Here is a 6000-nt window from a genome sequence, read left to right on the forward strand (position 1 = left end):
TCCTTTCTCTTCACCTGGCCAACTGCCACTCATCCTTCAGATCTTCAACCTAAATGTGACTTTCTCAGAAAAAAATGTTTTTGTACTCAAGGCATCATGTAGTTTTGCTTTATAACACTTATTACAGGTTAAAATTCAATTTGTTTAATGTCTCTCTTCCTGGAGAGACTGTAACCTCTATTAGGCAGGGGCCATGTCTGCCTTATTTTTTTTTTTCCTTCTGACACCTACTAAGTGTTGAATAATAGTTTCTGAATGAATAACCAGATTTCACTTGCATATATGACTATTTTCTTTCCCCATTTAGACTTCAAATTGCCTGAAGGCAGGGGCCATATTTTTACTCATTTTTATAGGGTCTAAATTGTCTAACACAGGGCTTTGCAAATAGTGAACCTCAGTAAAGAATTGCTGGTTAATTAATTGACCTGTCAAGCTCAGATGAATTACTTAAGGTGTGGAAAAATAAGGAAAAGGTCAGGATGAAATATATTGGGGCATTCTAATGACAGAGTGCAGTCTGGTGTTTCAAAGAACCATGATATATTGGTCCCTGCTTATGTCCAGTATCAGCAATCTAGTAGATTATGCCCTATATCGAGCCCTCTATTTTCAACCTGATTGCTTGTTTAACTGATGGTTTTTGTCTCCACTAAGTGTTTGGTTAGCATGGGTAAAGGTCTTTGACCTAGGTTAGTAACAGCTGCTAATTGTCTTTCCTCTTTTGTTTCTGAAAGTAATTGGTATTTTTCATCAACTTGTTGAGATGCCGAGGAGCACCTGTAATAGGTAGCTGATCAGACACATTGTGATGATGGAAATCAGATGTCTCAGGTTTTATCTTTTAAGTTATTGATTTTGGATGGGAGCTGGTTTTCATGGCTACAGACCATACTTACTATCTCCACAGTTATCCATCTTTAATTCTTCCTGTTGGAAGAAGGCAGGGCAGAATCCTGTGCCTCTTGTTCAGAAGGTCACAAACAAATTCTCCTATGCCTACTGATGCTGACTTGAATTAGTAAAGTTCTACTCTTCTCCCCCTCTCCCTTCTACATTAAAAAAAATCTCCCCTGTGCTGTGAAGAAAGGCAGGGAAGCCAAAAATAATGGGAATAGATTTTGCATCTTCTCTTGCCCTGTCTGAATGATCATCATTATTGCCTTCATTTTCAATGCCATCTTGGCATATTGTACTTTATGTTTATTTCAAATGATTCTCTTCCAATCATTGTGCAATTTATTTAGCTGAGGAATCGTGGGCTCACTGAAGTCAAGTATCTTAGCTAAAAGCTCGTATGGCCAGATAATGAGTGAAACTGGATATATTTTCCAGGACTTTTCTGGTTGTAAAGAAGAAAAACCCATTGTATAACTACAAGCTTAAGAAAAAAGGAATATATTTCAAAGAGAGTGGAGTAGTTTACAGACTGAAAGAGATACAGGAACAGGTCAACTCTGGAGACTTTCAGAAGTGGGAATAGAAATGTGAAGCCAGCAGGAATTTCTTAGTCCTTATAGCTTCTTTTGGGGTATTGATACGATAGGGTCACACTTCCCCATGTAGTAGGGACATGAGTGTCACTAGGGCTCTCACGTATTGGATGCAGTGTACAATTGTGCTCCATCCAAGGGTTGTGGTCATACCGCAGACATCTTAACATTTGCATGTTCATTGTGGCAGATTTCCAGCAGATGGCACTCAAGTGTCTTTTCTAACAAAAATCAGTAAAATGATTTGAGGGAGGTAATTTTTCTGTTTGCACAAGAGTGCCTTTGTGGGTACTGAGAACCTCGTCTTCCAGCAGCTCTGAGATTATGCTCTTCCTGATTAAAACCAAAGAAGAAAGAGAAATCATCCCCTCAAGCTCCAGCAGAAAGAACCTAGACAGTAACTTTGATGGATCTGGCTTGGGTTCCATCGTGGATTGATTTCTATGGTTGGGAGTAAGGTTTCATGATTGACCCTGCAGACAGCACAGTCTTCCCATGGCTCCCTAGTGTATATACATCCACATACACTCTTCTTTCAATATATAAAATCCCAACTGCTGTTTACATAAAGTAGTGAATCCATGTGTAATCATGAATATACTCACTCCTCCTTCAAGTATGGTATTTCAAAGTATCATCAACTACTGCATCTTTGGAAGAAATGCCTTTGTCTCAGGTCGGATACTTCAAGATTTCAAATCTTGTGGGCAGTGGACTAGTTTAACCGTTCCTAACCTATCCAAGACACAGCAATACAGGAAAAAGAGAGTAGCTAAAATAAAAATTCCTATTTGAAAAGAGGAAGAAGGATAAGCAACATAAGTGGGACAACTCCAGAGAACTCCATACTCCATTCAATGGGACCAGTGAAGCATATTTATTTTTGGCTCAGTGTCCTGGTTACTGTTAGATCTTTGGCATTCTGTCTCCACAAAGCTTTGCCTTGATCATTTCTCTTCATGGCCACAGTGGACAGGGAGACAGCTCATGGGAGGCTATATTCTTCCAGAAGCCCAGTTGCTGTCATTATGGTTATAGGGACCCAGGAATTGTTTTAGAAATGAAACAATTACAGTGTTCTAATTTAGGAGTTTCTTCAGCAAAACACCTCTTTTAAAGGGCCAGTTGGCTGTCAATGTTGAGTTCATGTTGATGAGATCTGTTGATTTATAACCAACCAGAAATCTTGCTGAGTCATAATATTTGACCCTAGGCCGTGTCTTTGAAATTTATATTCTTTAGAAACATAACAACCTTATATAGTAGGTAGATGGCCCAGTAGTCTAAATGGAAAAGACACTGCCAATTTTCCTTGCTGATGCCATCCTTCCAGGTTTGGAACAATAGTCACTTTCCGCCCAAATGATGCTTTTGATGAATGTGGTCCCTGGATATTCAGCTGGGATGGTGATCTACAGAGACAGCAAATAAAGTGGCTGTTCCTTTGAGGAACAAGAAGAAAGTCTCTTCTCTTCAACACGACAGCCTCTGATTCAGTGTGAGAAGGATGGAAGGGGCTGAGGATGTTTAGTGTACTAAAGAGAAACTGTCTGGTAGACATGTGATCTGCTTATATTTGAAATGCTGTTATTTAGAGGGGGTTTGTTCTTTCTTTATCTAAAGAGTATGAGTTAAAGAGGACTGGATTAGGAGCTTTTCATAGACTGACTTGCAGACGTGGAAAGCTCTTCATCCAGGGAATAGACTGCCTCAGCTTCCTGACTTTGAAGATGTTTAAACAGACGCTAAATGACTACACGCCTCAGTGCCGCAGGATGCCTCCTGTGTGTGGAATCAGGTTAGACTAATGACTTCTGGGGTCCCTCCCCATGCTGAGATCTAATGGTCTTTCAGTGCCTTCTCTCCTCTCCTACTTGTATCTACTGCTCAAGGTCTGGAGGAGCATTTGGAGAAAAGGATGAAATGCTTCAGACTTCCACAGTTGCCAGGCTTCTTAGCTTTGTTAAAGGCAGAACAACTTGGAGAAGTCTTGGCTATGTGATGCTAGAAGAAGCTTTTAAGGAACTGGTGATCCAAGGGCTGTTGTCTTCATATTAAAATGATGCTTTAAGATCACAGAATTTTGAGAAGATTCATGTCAGCCTGCACCATAGGCTGGCTGGTTCCACCTGAGTCCATTTTTATATAAACTTTTAATAGTTGAAGTATATATATGGGATGTGTTTACAAGTCCTAAGTGTACAGCTTGATAAAGTATCACAAAGTGAACAAAGTTTTAATTATAGAAATTACTTATATTTATAGGTACACTTATAATTACTTATAATTACCATGTAGATCAAGAAATATATTACCCAGGAATAGAACTGCACCCCAAAAGCTCCCACCGTTCCCACCTGTGTTCTTTCCTGGTCTCTAGCCCATCATCTTGTCCCCAGAGGTAACCCATATCCTGATTGCTAACATTATAGGTAGCTTTTGCCTGTTTTGAGTTTTATATATTCACACCACCAGCATATAAGCATCCTAATTGCTACACATTCTTTATATTTTTTATGGCACTTGGTATTATTATGTCTTTTTACCTTAGCCACTTTGGTGTACTGATGTCCTACCACTTTTAAAATTTGCTTTTCCCCAGTAACTCAAAATTGAACACTTTTGCTAATATTTGTTGGCAATTCACATATCCTCATTTAAAAAGTACCTGTTCATATCTTTTGCTCAGTTTTCAACTGGTTTGTCTGCATTTTTTTCTTTGACGTGTAGATATTCTTTCTGTTTCTGCCTATGGTACGAGATAGGGGTCAGATCTTCTGCCAACACACCCCATAAAAATATCTAAGCATCTCAGCAACATTACTGAAAGTAAAAAATGTTCCCTGCTACTCTGCAGTGCCACCCTTGACAAGTCAGTTCTCCACAAAACTGTGGGCCTGTTTCTGGACTTTCTCTTCTGCTTCAATGATCTATTTATTTATTCTGTCTTAATTACTACAGCTTCATAACTCTTGCTATAACTCCAGTTTTGATCTTCTTCAAGATTGTCTTGGTTATTCTTCGCCTTTTGCATTTCCACATAAAATTTTGAATCCAGTTGTCAATTTCTATAATTAAAAAAAATCCTGCTGGGATTTGGAAACAACTGACATCTTTACACCCTTAACTCTTCCAATCTATGTTGGATAGGTTTCTATATAGAGGTCTTACACATCTTCCAGTGGATTAATTCCTAGGTTTTTAAGTTTTTTAAAATGCAGATATCATTTGAAATATTATTTTCTATTTGCTGGTACATAGAATTAATATTGCAATTAATTTTTATATTAATCTTTTATCTAGGTAACTTGGTAAGTACACTTATTAATTATAGTAGATTTTCTGTAGGTTCTTTTGCATTTTCTGTCTACACATAATAATATCTGCAAATAGTGACAGCAATTTTTTTTCTTTTTTTAGTCCTTTTACCATTCATTTCTTTTTTCTGTTTTTATTGAAGTATAATTAACATACAGTGTTATATTAGTATTAATTGTACATATAATGATTCAACATTTCTATATGTTTCTCAGTGCTCATCATGGTAAATGTACTCTTAATCCTCTATTTCACTCATCTCCCCACCAACCTTCCCTCTGGCAGCCAGCAATTTGTTCTCTATTTACGAGTTTGTTTTTTAAAAAAAAAAGAAGAAGAAGATAGCAGGAGGGGAAGGATGAAGGGGGGGAAATCGGAGGAGGAGACGAACCATGAGAGATGATGGACTCTGAAAAACAAACTGAGGGTTCTAGAGGGGAGGGGGGTGGGAGGATGGGTTAGCCTGGTGATGGGTATTAAAGAGGGCACATTCTGCATGGAGCACTGGGTGTTATGCACAAACAATGAATCATGGAACACTACATCAAAAACTAATGATGTAATGTATGGTGATTAACATAACAATAAAAAATTTAAAAAAAAGAGTTTGTTTTTTTGTCTCCTTTTTTTCTTTGTTTTGTTTCTTAAACTCTACATACGAGTGAAATTATATGGTATTTGTCTTTCTCTGAATGCTTTATTTCACTTAGCATTATACCCTCTAGTTTCATCCATGTTATTACAAATGGCAAGATTTTTTTTTTTTCAAATTTTTATTTAAATTCTAGCTAGTTAACATACAGTACAATGTTGGTTTCAGGAGTAGAATTCAGTGATTAACGGTACTTGTCTAGTAAGAAGTTGCTACAGCTGGGTAAAGGAGTAGGATTTTGATAGATTCCTGTCTCACCTGTAGGTCTGTCTTCCATTTTGAATTTATTTTTGTGTGTGGTGTAAGAAAGTAGTCCAGTTTCACTGTACTCATTACTTGTACTCATTACAAGTGCCCTTCTTAATACCCATCACCCATCTAGTCCATCCCCCACCTACCTGCCTCTATCGCCCCTCAGATTATTCTCTATCTTTAAGAGTCTCTTGTTTGTTTTCCTCTTTTTCTTTTTTCCCCCTCCCATATGTTCATCTGTTTTGTTTCTTCTTTTTCCCCATAAGAAGCATCTGAACAGTTAAT

General features: G+C 37.8%; 1 long non-coding RNA gene across 1 annotated transcript in view; it reads left to right on the top strand.

Moving 5' to 3' along the window:
- LOC135364762 (uncharacterized) overlaps positions 1–5204 on the top strand; it is a 70796-nt gene extending 65592 nt beyond the window's left edge. The window contains exon 4 of the long non-coding RNA XR_010412450.1: positions 2827–5204. This is a non-coding gene — a long non-coding RNA (uncharacterized LOC135364762). The remainder of the gene's footprint in view (positions 1–2826) is intronic.
- The last annotated feature ends 796 nt before the right edge of the window (positions 5205–6000 follow it).

The sequence above is a fragment of the Mirounga angustirostris genome, unplaced genomic scaffold, assembly GCF_029215605.1.
Source record: "Mirounga angustirostris isolate CCGP_5_RB_7025 unplaced genomic scaffold, mMirAng1.0.hap1 SCAF_6, whole genome shotgun sequence".
NCBI lineage: Eukaryota > Metazoa > Chordata > Mammalia > Carnivora > Phocidae > Mirounga > Mirounga angustirostris.